The sequence below is a fragment of the Dendropsophus ebraccatus genome, chromosome 9, assembly GCF_027789765.1.
Source record: "Dendropsophus ebraccatus isolate aDenEbr1 chromosome 9, aDenEbr1.pat, whole genome shotgun sequence".
NCBI classification, from domain to species: Eukaryota; Metazoa; Chordata; class Amphibia; order Anura; family Hylidae; genus Dendropsophus; species Dendropsophus ebraccatus.
In genome coordinates, this window is record NC_091462.1 from 95,939,053 (window position 1) to 95,960,176 (window position 21,124).

At 41.6% G+C, this 21,124-nt stretch overlaps 1 protein-coding gene across 2 annotated transcripts in view; it reads right to left on the reverse strand.

Annotated features, from left to right (window-relative positions):
- The window catches only part of MAD1L1 (mitotic arrest deficient 1 like 1), a 544,571-nt gene that overhangs the window by 188,371 nt on the left and 335,076 nt on the right, over window positions 1-21,124 (reverse strand). The window lies entirely within an intron of this gene.

A 21,124-nucleotide genomic window follows, 5' to 3' on the forward strand; every position in this document is an offset into this window, starting at 1 on the left:
ACCAGATGCTTGCAGCCTCTAGGGAGAGAAGAGTAATAAGGGAAGGAGACATACTGTAGAAGAGACAAGGCTTTTCTAGAGACTTCATAATAGGGATCACCAAAGATAAATCCATATCCTAGCCAAGCCATGTCTGGCCTCAAATAACCACCGTATACAAAGCTAAAATATGTAGCATAATGAACTACTATATGCAAAACGTAAGCAGTACATGATTATACCCTTAAAGCCTGGTGGATAAGGCCGATATAACAACGGGCTTGGCAAAAAAAGCTCAACTTCTTATCTGGATCATATCTCGGAGTTAGCTGTAAGACTGCGTTCAGAAGTGAACCTGCACTTTAAATCGTGCCCCTCATTGAAATGCAACTTGCTCGGCCTTCCAAGGAGCGTTAACATAATTCAGATCAAGCCAGGTCATCTTGACGAAAGTGCTGAGCCAAAAGGTCTCTCATAGTCGTAGAAATCCACACTCTCTCTTTTATATTAAAGTAAATAATGTACAGAGCCAGATCGCTGGTCATGTCGGGTCTCCTCATTATCCTGCTCTCTTATGACTGTGAAGACGTCTAACCTAGCGGGCACGCGGCAGATTGACATTTTATATTTATTTCTTTTGCCCCAATAAAGTTCTTGCAAGGTGTTTGCTCTAAATTGCCTATTAAGGTGCATGGCCCTGGATCAGAGGCAGCGGAAATGGTTAGAAAAATACACTTTCTTTTAAAAACAGCACCATGCCCGTTCCGGAGAGGGTCCAATGCCGCATAAAGCCCATAGATAAGACTGGCACTGTATCTGGTAGGCAGGTTTAGAGCTGTTGCATTGCATATGCGGTCCTGGGGTCCCAACAGCTCTTGGTGCCGTCCTTTCCATAAAATGATCTATTAATCTAGAGGAGCAGTGTCAATGAGGTGGGACCTAGAGCATCTTTGTCCTAGGACTGCAGGGTCTCTCTTCTTGGAGCCTGCAGATTTACTTTGGGGGCTGTCCAGGATTAGGAAAACTTGGATGCTTTCTTTTATTAAAAAAAAAAAAAAAAAAAGCAGCTGACCACGGTTTGTTTGCAGTATAGGAGCTTATTCCTGACCACTTTAAAGAGAACCAATCAGCAAGATCTAGCTGATATGGTTTCCAGCTGAAAGGTATGGATCCACTGTGCACCAAGCCCACCAGTCGCGGCAGCTTTACATCGGGGAAAAAAGTTTTGGATTCTGGCGCACATCTGGGTGGGGAGCCGTCCGTGACTAGTCACAGGCAGAGATACACTAACTGGTCTCTCTGCCTGTCATTCATCCCTGTAGTACACGCCGACAGGCGGAGAGCTGTGCCTAATCACGGACAGCTCCACACTCAGATGACTAGTTTCCACCCTGCTCCCGGCCTCGTGCGCTGGAATAAAACTCCTTTCCCCAATGTAAAACTGCAGCCGCACCTGGTAGCCTCAGGGAGCTGCACAGTAGATCTATACTTTGCAGATAAGACCCATATCAGCACAATTCTGATGACTGGTTCCCCTTTAATGGCGCTGAGCAAGGGGAGGAAAAAAACATGGACAACAGTTGTGAAAGCAACCATGTTTTTCTGAAGCTGTCCGGGCATGATGGAAATTGTATTTTTACAACAGCTGGCTTGACACGTGTGCCATTACACAAGCATACAGAATAACTTGAACTCATGGACAAAACCTTTTAAATAGTGTTCCTTAGATGGAAAATCTTTAAAGGAGAGGTCTGGCTAAGAAATCACATGCTCTTACTTCCCGCGCTCCAGCACTGGTGTCAGCATAAAGCTGCTCCAGTCCACAGATGCTTCCTGTTCTAAGTGTGGACACGGGTCGTGGCATGTGAGGTCCGCTAGTGGGTTCCGCCTCAGCCTCTGTCTGAGCGGACTTGACACTTACTGAACTGGGTCCCCGTTCAGACCAGGAAGCGGCCGGGGACCGGCTTGAGGACAGAAGCGGCCACAAGTGCTGGTGGAGGTGGTGGGGTTAGAGCCTTTTATTTCTTTTATCTTCCCCCTCCCAAGCACTCACTAAAAAATGGGATTGGCTGGACTTCTCCTTTAACGGAGAACCTATGGCTTTCTGTAAGTCGGACAAGATACAGGGGCTACTATCACCATAGTGTAGACTCTTTAATCATATATAATGCCGGGCTATTTCATAGTCATGTTAAACGTACTATCGACAGGTAAAACTGAGAGGAAAGATCTGTAGCCAAGAGAAGCTTCCTGGATGGTGCTGACCCACGGTTTGGAAATAAAATACACAGAGAAGAGCTCAGACAAAATATATGACATGGTGTAAATGATGAGACACGCTATCTTAAAAGTGAATCATCTCACATCCAGAGAGCAGTAAATGTTCAAAGGCATTAATAAAAGAATAATCATCTGGCAATGCATAGCTCAAGATATAAAACTAGGACTTGGTACACCGTCAAACACAACATCCCAGGAACACACAAGACATCAATCTTTCAGGTCTCTCCAAACATGAAAGCCAACAAAATCTTAGCAATGTTATTGCAGCAGCAAAATGTAATGAATACCGGTACTGGACCCAGTATACAACCACAGGTAAATGACAACCACCCTCATCATTGTAAAATGACAAGTTATATGATAGCATGGTCAACACATAATATTAGTATAAGCATTAAATAAAGAAGAGAAGAGAAATATGGATTGTAAAGAGAAAGAAGAAGAGTGAGAAGGAGGGGGAAAGGAAGAGATAGGAAGAAAGGAAGGGAGGGAGGGAGGAAGAAAGAAAGGAAGAGATAGGAAGAAAGGAAGGGAGAAAGAGGGAAAGAGAAAGGAAGAGATAGGAAGGAAGAAAGGAAGAAAGAGGAAAGGAGAAGGGCAGAGATAGGAAGGAACGGGGGATGAAGAAAGGAAGAGAGGAAGGGAGAGAGAGAAAGGAAGGAAGAGAGACAGGAAGAGAGACAGGAAGAAAGGGAGAGAAGGAGGGGGGAAAAGAGGGGATAGGGAGAAAGAGAGGGAAGGAAGGAGAGAGAGAGAAAAAAAGGTAGGGGAGGGGGTAGGGAGGGAGAAAGTAAAGAAAGAGGGAATAAGAAAGAACGAGAGAAAGAGGGAATAAGAAAGAACGAGAGAAAGAGGGAATAAGAAAGAACGAGAGAAAGAGGGAATAAGAAAGAAAGAGAATAAGAAAGAAAGAGGGAAAAAAGAAAGAAAGAAAGAAAGAAAGAAAAAAGAAAAAGAAAGAAAAAGAAAGAAAGAAAAAGAAAGAAAGAAAGAAAGAAAGAAAGAAAAAGAAAGAAAAAAAGAAAGAAAGAAAGAAAGAAAGAAAGAAAGAAAGAAAGAAAGAAAGAAAGAAAGAAAGAAATAAAGAAAGAAAGAAAAAGAAAGAAAAAGAAAGAAAAAGAAAGAAAAAGAAAGAAAAAGAAAAAGAAAAAAAAAAGAAAGAAGATAGAAAAGGAAGATGGGAAATACAGGACAATGGGAAGGAAGAAAAGGGAAGTTAGGAAGAAAAGAAAGAACGGACGGTGGAAAAAAGAGAAGGAAGGAAAGGCAGGCACTGGAGAGCAAATGAGGGAAAGGGAATCAAAAAACAAAGAACAGAAGGCATTAGGCTAATGGTCCTTTTACACGGAGCGATTATCACTCAAATTTTGAGCGATAATCAGCTTGTGTAAACACAGCGAATGATCAAGTGATCGTTCATCTTGATCTTTCAACAAATTCTCAAATACACATTCATCCTATGTGTGAGATGGGCTTAAGCGATCTTAAAACGATCGTAATAATGACTTTTTCAAACGATTTATCTTTTCGTCTTAACACTGAGCGTTATAAAAAAAAAATTGTTGCCTCAAAACCGTTAAACGATCGATTGGTTGAATTATCGCTCCATGTAAAAGGACCATTAGCCATTTACTTTAGTAAATACGACACCAGTAAAATGGGCAATAGTATAGTGATGCAAATATGGTCTACCCTGTTCATAAACATGTTTTATGGAGAGAAAATGACAACAAAATATAAGTTCTCTCTTTTAAAACATTACTAACCAATTGTCAAGAATTATAGACGTGTGATGGCTCAGTCACACTTTAGGTGTTCCTTATGTTTGGGTGGGGTGGTCTGCCTAAGTGTGGCAAAATGCAAAAACAAACAAACAAAAATAAAGAACTGGCATCTTGCTGCAGTTTTATAATGTATTTGTGGTGCTACTGATTGATTTTAACTATTACTTGATGACCGCAGTCCCCAAATTGTGTGCAGTTCAATGTACTTCTCTGTACTGCAGCTTGATAGTTAAAATCAATAAGTAGCGCTACAAAAAGTCTCCATGCAGCTCTTGCCCAGCGACATTAACCGCATAAAATGTTATTACTTTGGTCCCATGCCTTCCCCAGTACATTGCCTGGTAAGGTTTGTCATTTTTACTACTGCACAGCAACCAAAATACATGGTTGACACGGAGCGTTTACACCTTCCACTTGTTGGGAGCAGACATTAAGATTTATGGGGAACAACTTACCAGGAGACTGGACTTCAGGCCTCCAAATTGGACTGTAAACAGCTGTAACAAGCGGAGCTCGGCTGGATACTTCAGCAATGACAGGACCTCGGCGTCCTCTTCTAATTCAAGCACAATGGAGCTCGGTGTAATGTGGAGCAGGTGATTACAGGCCGGGGAGATTTATATGATCCGTCACAAAGCAAAACAGTCACCACTAATAACACAGAAGGTAAAGGTCGTCCTCTAGGACTATCACACTTCGTATACAGCACAAACACAAAAACATTGCTTCCCACTGTCCCCAAACTATGAAAGTGGCAACAGTTCAATGAAAAGCCGTCTCGCCTCACTCCAAACACATACTGAGGATAATTGGCTTCCTGTGTCGCTCCTTCGAGAGTGTATCCAACCACCAAACAGAGGCACAAATGACTGAAGCCTTATGGTATACAGGGCCAAATAGGGGTAAATAAACCGGAGAAGAATAGAACATAAAAAAGGGAAGGAGATATTTTAAAGTGAAAAGAATGCAAAAACATAAGTTGTATGTATATACAATGTCACTTTAAAAGCCTCTTAAATATAAGACGTGAGAGCTGAACCTGTGAGTCCAGCAGCATCAACCAACCATCTAAGGTGAATTGAGGCCTCTTCTGAGATCAGGCATGTTTAACTTCAACTGTCCACTCCTTTTGTATACAGGGAGATAAGCCGCCACCATTCGACAGAACCTACAAAGCATTCAGGTGTACGCCAAAACTTTTAGCCTGACTGCTATTATATGTGTATGGCCAGCTGAACAGTAGTGCTCTACACTGACCATCCTCAAATTGTAGTAAAAATATATAATTGCAATCAAATAAAGAGCATTCAGGTTTTTGACGAGGTTCACTCTAGATCTCTATTGCAGTCGTTTCGGCAACTAAAAATCTGTTCCATACATCTTAATGGGGTTGTTTTTTCAGCAAGTGAGAATTTACCCATAGGCTGGGGTTACACAGCAATTATAGTTTCAATAGGGTTGCATGAGTAAAAAATGCCACATTGTTCAACATGAGTCAGGGGCTAACGTAAGAAAACAGGGAGGTGTTACAACCCACAAACGATCGTAAGCCGACAGTCCCAAGAAAGTCATATAAGATGCAACTGTTGGGTCGTGACCACCTCTGGGTTGTGGCTCAAGCCAATTCAGTTAAAGCGACTCTGTACCCACAATCTGACCCCCCAAACCGCTTGTACCTTCGGATAGCTGCTTTTAATCCAAGATCTGTCCTGGGGGTCTGTTTGGCAGGTGATGCAGTTATTGTCATAAAAAATGTATTTTAAAATTGCAGCTCCGTGCCCTACGGGCATATCTGTGCCCTAACTTTGCACCATCCTTCAGTCCCTCCTTCCCGCCCTCCTCATCATTAGGAATGCTCCAGGCAGATTGCTTCCTATTCCCCACCTGTGTTACCACAGCACATGGGCTGGGTCAATAAGGCACCTGTGCAATGTTCAAACAGAAGTAAATGTTCCAGTGGCATTCCTAATGCTAAAGAGGGTGGAGGAGGAGGGGTGGTGCAAAGTCAGGGCACAGATACGCCCATAGGGCACTGAGCTGCAATTTTAAAAATTAATTTTTTATGACAATAACGGCATCACCTGCCAAACGGACCCCAGGACAGATCTTGGATTAAAAGCAGCTATCCGAAGGTACAAGCGGTTTGGGGGGTCAGATTGTGGGTAGGGATGGTCCGAACCCGCCGAGGTTCGGGTTCGGCTGAACCCGAACGCTCGGCATCGGATTACCGGATACAGCGGGAGGAACGCCTGGAAAACTGGGATACAGCCTATGGCTATATCCCAGTTTTCCAGGCGGTCCTCCCGCTGGATCCGCCCGCTGCACGGAGCGGGCAGACAGCGGTAATCATTGCGGATGGTTCGGGTTCGTACGAACTCCGTACGAACTCGGTTTGGACCATCCCTAATTGTGGGTACAGAGTCGCTTTAAATCTGCCTCAATGCAGCAAAATGCACACTAAAATGTTTGGCTACATGATATCTCTATGTAACCCCCATGTAACCTCTAGCCTAAAAAGAAAGTAAACTGTGGGTCCACTGGAATTTTTGTAATTGTCACACAACCTTTTTTGTTTCCGATCCTATAAAAGGGAACTACTGTATGTGAGTCACAGCCAGTCCAACTGCACTTCTGATATAATAAGGATTTATACCAATTAATAACATGACATAGATGTACGGCTTTGTGTGTAAGATGGTGTACAAAATCAGGGCGCTAAATAGACAATGTGTAATAACCGAAGACTAAACAAGAGCAATAAACCAATGCATACTGGGGTAGAGTCCTGCTCTGATGCATATGGAATACCTTGTGTTCGTCTTCATTTATACATGAATCAGATGTGGATGCTATACTAGGAAAATATGCTGCACACTCAGAATCCATAAAGATACATTATGTTGTCTCGCAGTCCCAGAACAGAGTATAAAGGACGGGACGCCCACTGCTGACATACGAAGATAAGAGACATGGCCAAGTCCAGTGTTATATCTCTTATATATATGGCGTTGTAACAGCTGCCACACACAAATCCTCCTTTGGTTATCAATCCTCACACACAGTGAAGACCATCAGCAATCCCGGGGGGAAATACCTAGTCACATACACATTTGTTTCTTTCTGTTTCTGATGCATTTTGAGCCAGGAAAGTGTTTTATATTGCCGTATATGCAGGATTACATGACTATCTGACCCAATATAAGTCAATGAGGTGGTGGGGGGAGTCCCAACAAACCCACCGAATAGGTCATGCATCCTCAGAGGCAATAGACCACCATACTGGTGGACACTGGTGGAGATTTCCTAATAAGAAATACTATAACAGAATGAAATGACTTGACAGAAGAGGAAAACCCAAAGATTTTTTGCAGAAATCAATAGTAGAGGCGATTTTAAGAAACGTTGTAATTGTGTTTATTAGCTGAAAAATGCAATTTTATCATGAAAAAGAAGTCTGAAGCTCTCCCCCTGTCTTCAGGGGTCTCTTATGGAGAGGGGAGGGGTGAAGGGAGATGAGGCACCAAAACAGGACAACCAAGTTAATTTAGAGCTACATCACAGGGCTATCTCCTCTGATGTCAGCACTGACCTCTGAATACCAGCTTTCACACAGGTCCCGCTGTGTAATCCTTTGTTCTCTCTTGGCGACTAATCTCCCTCCTCCCCCCCCCCCCCTCCATAGAGCAGACGGGGCTCGACTGATTTAAAAAGAGTCAAGATTTTCCTGATAATGACCAGTAAAGGAGAGAGAGGAGGGGGGGCTGGGGAAAGTCTTTTTGAATGGAGATAATGGCATATTTGCCTAATAAACCCAATTACAAAGTTTCTTAAAATCGCCTGGATTAATTTCTGCAAAAAAAATTTAAAAAAACGACCGTGACACTAACTTAAGGTGATTTTAGACTGACCGCCACCATTATTCTTCTCCTGTATACATAACGACCAATTTCTAACTCAAGGCCTTAAAGTATAAATACAGTGCAGACAGGGGGAAGAACATAATAAAGAATGTATACTTACTAGTCTCCGTGCCTCCACAGCGCTGCAACCCCACTCCCTGACCCCTCTAGCTTCCTCCTGCTCAGTCTCCTGGAACGTCATAACATAGCTGATCAATTTCCCACTAAGCCATTCAGTGACTGGGACAGGACACTGTTGAAGTTACTGATTGGCTGAGCAGGTACTTTCCCCCAGACCATGACATATCAGGAAGCCAGGAGAAAATAATATCCGGCACTGGTCCGGGAACCTGTTGGCGTTGTGCTGCTGGGGCACAGGAATCGGTAAGTATACATTATGCAATGTATTTTTTGTTTTTGCACAGAGTACCCCTTTAAGTATGTAATCACAGTCAGAGTATAGTCCTATGGAGAGAACATGTATACCTATTGTTTAAGTACTTAAAAAAAAAGTATCTATTTAATACAACGGAAATCATGAAAACATGAATTTATATGGACACTTTTTAGAATGAAATTACTGCTGTGTTATACAGTAAGCCTTCTGAACATAGTTGTAAAATGAAGCTTCTGGGCCCCAATGTTATAGGCTGCCATAATTACCTCTTGCAGTACTGGTGTCTAAAGGTGCCCTTTCTAATACAGGTGTCTATACATTTTATTCTAAAGTCGGTCGAACCTGTCGCTGGTGGTGACAGAGTGAGACATGTGGGGTCCTGTGACTTTCCGCCTACAGATTATGTCAGTGGAGATAAGGGTGTGACAGATTTTCAGCACCTGACCCTTTTGTTCTCAGAGCCATAAATTGGTGCCAATGCAGAATGGGAGCAGCTTAACCTCCCACCTCCCTATAGAGAACATATTAACATTCAGAGGATGGAAAAGATAACTGTCAGCCAAGTGATCATGCTGTTATTAAAGGAGTATAGACTGGAGATATAGACTGGAGATAAACGCAACTCTAAAATGCTCGAGTCCAATCATGCGGCATTTGAATAATGGTGGCTGAAGTTGGATGCAGCCCTTGGAAGTCCTGAAAAACATGGATACAGTCTATGGCCTATGGATGTATCAATGTTTTCCAGGACTCCCTAGGGCTGCATCCAACTTCCCCAGCCACCGGTATTCAAATGCAAAACGATATGACGGCATGTTAGAGTTATGTTCATCTGGCTCATCTGTAATATAGGGGAAGTCCGGTGAAAATGTTTTTATGGGAAATGCTTATAAATTGCTTTTTTCCCTGCACTTACTACTGCATCAAGGCTTTACTTCCTGGATAACATGGTGATGTCACTTCCTGGATAACATGGTGATATCATGATCTGACGACTCCCAGAGCTGTGCGGGCTGTGGAGAGGATGATGGCAGAGGGATGCTCAGTGTCCCTCCAGTGCCCTGTGTCCCTCAGTATCCCCCTGCCATCATCCTCTCCAGCAGCCACAGCCCGCACAGCTCTGGGAGTCGCGTCGTGACATCACCACGTTATCCAGGAAGTGACATCACCATGTTATCCAGGAAGTGACATCACCACGTTATCCAGGAAGTGACATCACCACGTTATCCAGGAAGTGACATCACCATGTTATCCAGAAAAGTAAAGCCTTGATGCAGTAGTAAGTGCAGAGAAAAAAGCACTTTATAAGCATTTCCCGTAATAAGTGTATAATGGTGATTTGTATAACTTTTGGGGGGCAATACGATACTTTAATAAAAAAAATTGCCAGACTTCTCCTTTAAGGCCTCATGGACCTTTTAAGTTTTAGGCTCCTGGTGTATCTCCCACCTTTGCACCCCCAGTAGCCAATGCCACCAGGTTTTGGACCTTTTTATGACTTGCACTGTGTTATGGTATGGAACAAAGTCACAATTAGCCATACCCTTCCCTATAAGTCTCCAGTTGCCTCAGTGAGAACCAATACCCTTTAAGTGTCACAACCATGGCCTCTCCTTTGCCAGCACTCTGCTCTATACTGACAAGGGGCAAGAAAACCACAATAGTGGCCAACAGATGGGTGACCTTCTGTGGGCAACTCTGGCTTGACTTATTAAAATCCCCAGTTACTCTGAGGCTTTTAAATCAGCCAAACAATGTATTTCCAATAGGTGGCGCCAGTTTAAAAACTATTTTGCATATCCTTCCAATTTCAGCAGAGCAGGTATGGTCTATAAGCTTTAACAATTAGAACCCATACCACGTAAAGCCTTTCTATATACTCTTTTCCGCCTTGGTTGTACTTGATAGACAAATGTCTTTTCTTCGACTATGTAACTAATGATATAATGTAATGCAGATATAAGCAGCAGCTGAATCTATTTTCGTAAACACTCCATCCTGTGCTGAAACTTTTTTTTTTCCCTCTCAACATTAATGTTACTTCAACCTCAACTTTGGGTTTCTGTTTCAGCACATTTAGGATTAATAGAAGGAAAAAGTCCCAGCCAGCAGGAACGAACTGCCCTGCATATCAAATTCATTTCCCAGATGAATATGCACTGTAAGAAGGAGGGGGTAAAAAAAAAAAGGAAAAAAGCACAGATAAGACTAAATCCTAATGCATATTTATAAACTACACGGCATACAAAAATAAATCAATATTCTCTCACTAAATGTATACGGCTTGAATAACTATGAGTTTGCAACTTACAATTGGTTCACCTACGTCTTGGCAGATCCCTGAAAGCCTCTCCGCGCATACTAAAAATTCTAATTAGTTATGTGCTTGACGAGCGGAAGTCTGGAGTGCTCCCGTCTACAGCTTAGAGGCTTCAAAGCTTCACGCATCAAATCGGAACACTTCTGGATACAAAGTACATTTGTTCGTAACACAGGAGATACGGCATCGGCGGCACGTGCATGTCTAATAAAGGGGTTATATTTGAGAATAAGAGAGAGAGCATTTCCACTTACTGTACTAGTGGCGGAGGAGGGGGGCAGCTACAGTACTCCTTAGAGAGAGAAGACAAATAGTTGATTTTTTTTTTTATTATGTTCCGCTTGAATGCGCTTAAAGGGAACCGGTCACATTGAAAATTTTATAGAGCAGAAGGAACTCACTGATGGTGTGCCAGTTGTTGGCAATCACCCACTGATTCTGTGGCTAGGCTAGCAATCGTTTTATCCTGGATAACCTTTTTAAATAGTAGATCTCACCCCAGTGTTTCATTGGGTGCTTTCCCTGCTTAGTATGTTATTTCTATATACTGCTGCTATAGAGATAAATGGGGGCAGGATCGCCTCTTCTGTGTATGGGAGACATCATATAGCCTAGGATCCACCTACGAGCTTAGGGACAACTGAAAATTATGAGATTAAATAAGCAGAGAGGGAAAACTGGTGAAAAGATGCTGTGTACAAGTTATATCATAATAATATTAGTTAAAGGCATAAGAGAGTATCATGAAATGTTAGAGGGGTATTTCAGGGACAATTTTCTTTTTTATTAACAACTATTAAAGGGGTTATCAAGAGCTACAAAAATATGGCCACTTTCTTCCAGAGACTCTTGTCTCCAGTTTAGGTGGAGTTTTGTAACTTAGTTCCATTGAAGTGAATGGAGCTTAATTGTAAACCGCACCTGAACTGGAGACAGCCCATGTTCAGTATTTACACAGGTGAGGAATAGGAGACAATCTGCCTGGAGCATTCCTAATGATGAAGAGGGTGGGGAGGAGGGACGGAGGAGTGGTGCAAAGTTAGGGCACAGATACTCCCGTAGGGCATGGAGCTGCAAGTTTAAAAGTTGTTTTTTCAGGACAATAACTGCATCACCTGCTGAACGGACCCCAGGACAGATCTTGGATTAAAATCAGCTATTCGAAGGTACAAGTGGTTTGGGGGGGTCAGATTGTGGGTACAGTCTCGCTTTAAAATTCCAGAATTTGAATTGTTGAATTCTTCACCTTTAATTGAATTCATAGTGGAAATTCTCCTCTAATAAATAAGACATATGAGGGATATTGGCTGCTCTTGCACATACATTCTGGACAGTTCAATTTACTGCCATCACCTGCTGAACGGACCCCAGGACAGATCTTGGATTAAAAGCAGCTATCCAAAGGTACAAGTGGTTTGGGGGGGGGGGGGGTCAGATTGTAATTTTTTATTTTTTTTGCATTCCAATATTTTTCTGCTGTTTACTATGCAAAAAATTAAATAAATTTAGATTATAGGTCAATGGAAAGAGACCACCACTTTATTTTTATTATTAATATTATATGGGATGTATGTTTTAGTACTCTTCTACAATAGGAAACATTTTAAAGAAACATTTTAATTTCAAGGGAAACCTAAAATATTTGTTATTGTTATTGAATTTTGTGCCATGCAACATACACATTGCTAACTTCTTTCTATGGATCATTACAACTGTGGCAGTATTATTGCCTGTCAGTTTTAATTGCGAAGATAACATGATCGGAGACCAACTTTATTGCTCCCCAATCAGTGCCCTGATTCCCCAAGCTATTAGCAACAGTATAAAAATCAGAACTGACAGTATTTAGCACTGCTATCTCCTAAAAATAAAGAAAATAAATTAGAAAATGAATAGCAAAAGCCTTCATCTGATCGATCATACTAATTTTGAAAATTGGTATCTACAGTGAAGTTCTTCCTTCTTTGGAACTACAAAAATTTGGAAATTTGCACAACTAAGTTGACAAAATGATTGTTCACACTACGCTTTTTCTAAAACTTTTTTCTTCATTCTCATTGTAGTGTGGGCACCAAAAAGCTGCTTGGTGTTAGCATTCTGATGATCACCCACCAATAGCCGATATTGTAGATGAGCTATCAATAGGGAGTATTCCAGAGGAAAAAAAATATTTTTAAATCAACTGGTGTCAAAAAGGTATATAGATTTGTAATTTACTTATATTAAAAAAAAAATCAAGCCCTTCAGTACTTATTAGGTGCTGTATGTCCTGCAGGGAGTGGCGGCCACAGTGCTCTCTGCTGCCACCTCTGTCCATGTCAGTAACTGTCCAGAACAGTAGAAAATCCTCATAGAAAACCTCTCCTGTTCTGGGCAGTTCCTGACATAGACAGATGTGGCAGCAGAGAGCACTGTGTCACACTGGAAAGAATACACCACTTCCTGCAGGACATAAAGTAGCTCATAAGTACTGGAAGGTTTTAGATGTTTTTAAAAGCAGTAGTTTACAAATCTACAAATTTACAAATTAGTAAAACTTGTAATGTAGGAACAGCGGCAGCTACGAGAACAGGAAGCAGCTCAAAACCAGATAGGTTTGGGAGCATTTAACTTTTTAGCTCTTGGGTAGAATACCCCTTTAATATCAATCAGATTGTGGTTAAATAAAATAAAATGCCTCGGTCAGAGCTGCTCGTCACTCAATGTAATGTCAACCACCACAGAAAAATACTAACAGAAAGTGTTGAGTTGTACAGAACATACAGTAAAAGAGAAAGACTTGGATGTGGGAGCAGTGTATGTAATCCCTTGTAGGCAGAGATTCTCATACGTTTCTGTGACAGATCAGGCTTACAAAACCATATGGTATATCAGATCTGTATGCAAGTCGAAAAAATCCATCATCTAAAGAAAGATTAGCTCCCCCCCGACATGTACAGCCTCCCGATGACCATCTCTGCCACTACTTATAGCCCGTGAGATGACACATTTCATATCTTAAGTCCTCAGGTGCTGCAATGAAAAGCAAAAACCCTTACTCGGAGGGATCGTGAAATATGCCATATGTGTAGCAAAGGGATAACCAGTTCTGCCGGGTCCATTGAGGAACCTTAAATACTTTGTGCCTCCGGAGTCTGCCAGTCATCTTTGACATAAATCAGGCTTTTGGTCAAACTGAAATCTATGCAAACATACGCAGGCATAGTGCTATGTAATCCTGTGAATTGTATGGGCATGTTCAGCTGTGGAAACAGCAATATGAATGGTGACAAAACCCCCCAAGGACAGGCACAGACCTACCTGGGAGCAATTAGAGATGACACTAAGCTAAGCTAGATAGAGCGAGCTATCATCAGACGGGGAATCCATGTACGCAACCGGTACTAAATTGTCTCAAGATCTCATCCGAGATATTTTTGGTTACTGCTGGGCTTATCATATAGATTCACATTTGGGAATAGCTGAAGTGATACAGGCTTTGTGTTGGTTAATGATGAAATGCCTTCTTCTAATGAGAAGTAGTTAATTAAAATGTGTCGACATCAAGCACTGCCGGAGTGGTGATGCAGAACCAATGCTGAGGAGCTGCTGGCCCAGGGTAAGAATTTTTATTCTATTTCTGTATTTTAATTTTTTTTTAGCCCTGATTGATAATTAGAAGAATTTACTTTGATGAATTGTTTGTTTTATTCTATCAATACCAATCAGAAATAATAATAATAATAGTAATAATAATAAAAAAAAAAAAAAATCAATGTTTAATTGTTTAATGAATAGTATATTCTCAACACGGGTACAATCAGAATTACTCACCACCAGTTAGAGTTAGGTTGGGTTCAAACAACAGAATCCGCGTGGATATGCCGGAACTTATCAATGCGGATTCCGTAATGTGAACCCACCCCTAGAGCATAACTTTCGTTTCATTTGATTTTTAAGGATAAGCGGTCCTGTGTGTACACTAGAGATGAGCGAACCGGGTTCAGGTTCGAGTCCATCCAAACCCAAACGTTTGGCATTTGATTAGCGGGGACTGCTGGACTTGGATACAGCTCTAAGGTTGTCTGGAAAACATGGATACAGCCAATGACTATATCCATGTTTTCCACATAGCCTTAGAGCTTTATCCAACTTCAGCAGCCCCCGCTAATCAAATGCCGATTGTTCGGGTTCGGATGGACTCGAACCCAGTTCGCTCATCTCTAGTACACATGAGGAGCAGCACTATATCAGTCCATTATGTAACATGACTTTTTCTCTTAGTTATCTAAGCTCTTTGGGCTTCAGTTTGTAAGTGAGTAAGCCTAGCCTGTAATTAGGCTCTCATATACTGTACCCGCACAGAAGTGGGGATCTTGTTTGTTTTCCTACATCTTTATAGTACACCCTAAAAAGTAATTGCAGCTTGGTGAACATAACAGGGCAGTAGTGAGCAGTATCAGCTGTGATTCAAGCCTTGATTCAATTTACATTTTCCCTCACCCTCTCCACAGACTTGTTAGAGCAGCTTGTAATCTGATCTTTCAGTGAGCTGCTAATCTGTCATCATGGGACAGAACGGAAGCCTTTTAGTCTAAATCTCATTGCAACTGTTATGTGGAACTGTTATGTTTTAATTCCTATAATAAGAATTATTTAAAGGGTACTAATTATTTAAAAATAATAAATTGATATGTAAGGTTGGTATCGATCGAGGTCCGGGCTCTGAAAACCCCGCCTATCAGTAGAATGAAGGGGCAAACATGCGCAGCAGTGCGCACTGCCTCCTTATTTCGGTCTCACTGCTAAAGTAGTGGTGTACAGAATTATAAAGGAGCCCTATGGAACATCCAGTACAGCGATTACCGGAAGTTCCATTCTGCATGCAGAGCTAGCCTTATCTATGTCTTCCTTCTCCCCTGACATACATATATATACATATATATATATATATACACACACACACATATATATATATATATATATATATATATATATATACATATATATACATACACACAGTATATATACACAGTATATATATATATATTTATTACACTATTTAACAACCTAATGCCTATATTATCATTATTCTACAACAATACCGACATGACTGCAACACTCGGGTGTCAAAAAGAGTCGGGTAACTCGAGATACTAGAGATGAGCCAAAAGACCTAGAAGTAATCGTACACACCTTCTCTAGGGCTTGTGGATTGTCCCTGGAGATGGGTGTAAGCTCAGTGGGAGACAGAAAGGGAGTAAAAACCTACAAGCTCCTTAGGATCCCGGCCACTGCTCTCAGAGCGGAGAGTTATGTTGGAGTATGGGGAACCTAGGATCGGAGATGTCAACTGTACAGGGACACAAAGGGGCAAACTGTACAAAAGAAAGCAATGTTGCTAAAAGTTTAGGTGTTGGGAATACCCCTTTAAGTGTTCAGTACTGTATCAATAGGCATACCCGTATAGTCCTGCCCTTTAATACTGTGCCTGGTGTCTTATTGCTCCGAATTTGGCAGGTGATGTGAATCTGCAAAAAACAATACCTCCTTAATACCTGCGCTGTGCAAAGACGAGAAAGAGCTCATCTTTCTCCAAACTTTGAATGAATACCACAGCTTAATTACTTTGACTATCGCTCCTAAGCATCTGTTAGGCGTTTGAAGTCGGGGGTATTGAAATATTTGAGTTTGCAATGTACTTTGAAAACTTTACAAAAAAGAGAAAAATCAAACCTGGTGTATATAGTATTTTTCCCATACCTCCAGCTCCCCACTTTCCTTGTGCTCATAAATTCAATTACCTGGCTCCGAAAAGAATTAATGATAATTTTATTCTGCGTTTGCTGTGAAACTCCAAGGCAGATTCTTATCTGATGTTGTATTTTGGAATTCTGATGCTTTGTGCTCGGGCTGAATAGTCCAGGCCTGGCAGCAAGAGGGAGAGTTCAGAGAGGAGGAGGAAAAAGAGATTTTTTCTTAAATAGAGAATGTCCTATCTTCATTTACAGTTCAAAGACAGAAGCTAAAAAAGGAGATTTGCAGATAAAGGGAAATTATACAGGGTTTTCTCTGGAGTAAAAGGAGGTTTAAAGCAAAGTTTTGCAGCCGCCTGATCCTCCGCACAGCCATTTCCATCCATGTTACAGAGAAGAAGCAAAAGGGAGATTGAGTTGGTTCCAAATAAATGACAGGCGCTATTACAATAAACATTTATTTGGGAAGGAGCATAGATGTTGAGAACATAGATGTTCAAAAGAGAAATTATTGTTTAAAAGCTTTCATATGCAAAAAGGATTGAGAAAATGTAACTGAAGAAGAGGAGCTGCAGATTTCATGGTTATATGAGAATGAAGTGCAAGTTGTATCTGGAGGCCATGTGTGCTGACATGTCCCAATCATAATGATAAGTAAAGAGGAGCAGATATTGAGCATGCTAAACTTAGTCTGAACCCAAGTGTGCAAGACTTAATTACTGGAGGTTGAAGAAGTTTTTCCATGTTTTTCGGGACTCCCTAGGGCAGTATCCACCTTCTTTAGCCTCCGGTTATCAAATGCTCAAGGGTCACTCATCTCTATAGTAAAGCTAATCTTTCAATTGACGGACAGGTGCCAAACCAGTACAGTCCATTTCCCTAATTTTCTATTGCAAATGGGAGGAACCTTATATGTGGCTTGCAACCTGATACAAAACAGCAAATCAGACCACCAATCCACATATTTTTAAGATTTTCTAGCATTTAGTCGATAAGTCCTCCATTTAAGTAGATACGGTCCTCTCCCTCTGGAAGTAGAGCCAAGCAAGTAGCATCTGAATTCTATTATCTCTATAGAAATGTGCAAGAATTCTTCTCTGATTAATTCTATGGAAATTGCAGTGGGTAGGAATAGGCAACCGGGTGGTCGGGGAAAGCCTACCGTCCTGATAGATGTGGGAACCAATTCTGGGATCCTTGTCAATTAGGCACCTTTAGAATAACCCGCAGACATTCTATCAGTATTTCATTGAGAATGCCTCTTTATCAGCCGTCCTTGGTGATCTTCTCGAAATGTCATATTTGACCCATTGCTAAAAAAAAAATAATTTAATACAGTCCTAAATAGGTCATAACTGGGAGATGAGTGAACCTTGTGTATGCTGGGGTCTGTCAGAACCCAAGTAAATAGCTGATAAAATGAGCAGTATACGGAATTGCCAGAAATCCCACAGACTTGCACTGCAATGGGACTTCTGAACACCACTTTTTTTGAACAGTGAACTACCGAGTTAAATTGTATCCTGCACTAACAAAAAGAGGGGTATCCTTTAAAATGGTAATCCAGTTCAGAAAACCCTTTTTAATACAATGTTAGGAAATTCTCATCTTTTGGCCAAAGTGAAAAGCAGCTACAAAGAACATTTGTCACTCTGGAGGAGAACAATGTGAATGAGAACTGTGTCATACTTTGTTCTCCCTGTGGTGGCCCTGTTTTACACTTTACATTATCAGGTTTTAGGTTACAGCCTACTGCCGGTGGTCCTAGTCGTAGTCTTCTGTCATAGTAGTATTTGTCCAAAACCCTTTGCCCTCCTACTTGTAACACAGACCTCTCTCTGCATGCATTGGGAGATGACAGAGAGGACTTTGGAACAGAAGATTGTAAGTGTGGACGCAATTAATATTTAACATACTATAGTTACATGGTATGTGGGGAAGAGAGGAGATTTATGGGTATTTAATTGGAGTCAATAAGTCAACTATAATTGAAACAGACCTTAGAAATATAAAGACAAACTGATCAACTAGCACCGAGCAATCAGGTTCTTACCTTTAGTTTCTATTTTAAGATTCCCAGAAAAGAAATAATAAAAGCTGTCATTTTTAATTTATACCCAAGTGACTTCATCATATAGTGATTAACAAGATGCTAGGCAGTTTGTGATCTGTGGTCATAATTGCAGAATACATATATTACATGCCAAAAACAGGACTGAACACCAACAGGACAAGCAGAGGAAAGAGTCTTCAGAAACAATCTTGTCATTTAAATAACTACATAATAAAACTAGATTCCATGTGTCCAGTATCATATGCATAGGATAGAGGGGACAATGCTGAGCTCTAGGATGTATAGACTGACGTATTCTTACAGAAAAAGCTGCTCACTAGTAGGACTCACAGAAGCAGGACTGCACTCTTTATCAGACCTGGCAGCAGTAAATCTGCTTTTCAAACTAAAATCTGAATCACATCAGAGATAACCAATAGAAATGGGCACAACTCGAGCACGCTTGGGTCTGTCTGGACCAGAGTGTGTGACATTTCATTCACAGTGGCCCAGGGGATGCAACCCTGCGGAGTCCTGGAATACATGGATAATACCTATGGCTGTATCCATGTTATCCAGGCAGCCGTAGGGCTGCAACCAACTTCTACAGCCACTGGTACTTAAGTGTTGCATGCTCGGGTACAGACTAAGTCGAGCGTATATGTATCAGATATCTATATACATCAGTATGGCAAACATGGGGCATGAACTGCAAGTTTGATAATATGGGCCCAGATGCCCCAAAAACATGATTCCACTTAGGAAAAAGATTTCTTTCATACAAAACGGTTTCTGCTTTTTCTATTAGAGAGATGTCCTTTCTTTTCATAGTCCCATATGGTTCTTTTGTGAGGATTGCTACCGAGAGGCACAGGGTAAGGGAAGGTCACTTTCCAGACCACCAGCTGGTGATGTCAGTGTGAGAGTAAGTTCACACTGGGGAAAAAAGGCGGAAATTCAAAGCCGCAGATTCCGCTTGCCTCAGTGTCTCAATGTTAAAGGGGTTATCCAGGGCTACAAAAACATGGCCACTTTCGTTCAGAGACAACACGACTCTTGTCTTCAGTTCAGGTGCGGTTTGCAATTAAAGGGGTTATCCAGCGCTACAAAAACATGGCCACTTTTCCCCCTACTGTTGTCTCCAGTTCAGGTGTGGTTTGCAATTAAGCTCTATTTACTTCAATAGAACTGAGGTTCAAAACCCCACCCAAACTGGAGACAACAGTAGGGGGAAAGTGGCCATGTTTTTGTAGCACTGGATAACCCCTTTACGCTTTATTCACTTCAATGGAACTGAGCAGAAAAACCCCGCCCAAGCTGGAGACAAGAGTGGGTCTGTTTCTGGAAGAAAGTGGCCATGTTTTTGTAGCACTGGATAACCTCTTTAACTATAGGGCGCCTCTGCTCTCCGCAGCTCTCCACATGTCAATTCTTTCAGCGGAGAGCCGCGGAGCCCTATACTAGGCAGACGGAATTTCAAGCAGTGTCTGCGGCTGAGATTTTGCTCTGAATGTTTGCCTCTTTTCCTCAGTGTGAACATACCTTAAAGGGGTTATCCAGCGCTACAAAAACATGGCCACTTTTCCCCCTCTCTTGTCTCCAGTTCAGGTATGGTTTGCAATTAAGCTCCATTTACTTCAATGGAACAGAGTTCCAAACCCCACCCAATCTGGAGACAAGAGAGTGGGAAAGATGGCCATGTTTTTGTAGCGCTGGATAACCCCTTTAAGGAAGGCACCATGATAGATAACAGCCAATCATGAGGAACGCCTGTTCTCTGATGTCTTAACCATCTTTCCCCCAATATCATTTATAATCCATTAATTATAATACTGTTGTACCTACACAGCAGCAGGACAATTTAGGTTTTACCTTGGTTAATACCTTACTCCTATCTACATATTATAACCATATGAAGTGCTAGGCTTGTTATAAAGCTTTTCTATAATTAATGCTTAAAACATTTGCTGTAGAGCCAGGTTAAACGGTTTGCTTGGCTTTGTCCTAATGGGTTACAATAGGCACTAAATATGCCCCTTCTTTATACTGTAGTTGTCCTTAGATCACAAAACGCTTTCTATATGGCAGCAATCATTTTGGACAATAAATTCCCAAGGTGGCTTTATGATGGGAACTGCCACTATGAAAATGAAGAAAAGGAAAGCACTGGTCTGAAGAGTGGAGGATTCTAAGGGAATGTATAATGTATTAATCCAAGATCTGTCCTGGGGTCTGTTCGGCAGCCCGTGCCAAACGGGAGTATCTGTGCCCTAACTTTGCACCACCCTCTTCATCATTAGAAATGCCACTGGAACATTTTCCCCATGCTGAACATTGCACAGATGCTTAACGATCCAGCCCATGTGCCGGGCTGACACAGGTGAGGAATAGGAGGCAATCTGCCTGGAGCATTCCTAATGATGGGGAGGGTGGGGAGGAGGGACGGAGGGGTGGTGCAAAGTTAGGGCACAGATACTCCTGTTTGGCACAGGGCTGCAAGTTTAAAAGTTGTTTTTGAGGACAATAACTGCATCACCTGCCGAACGGACCACAGGACAGATCTTGGATTAAAATCAGCTATCCAAAGGTACAAAGGGTTTGGGGGGGTCAGATTGTGGGTACAGTCTCGCTTTAAAATTCCAGAATTTGAATTGTTGAATTCTTCACCTTTAAT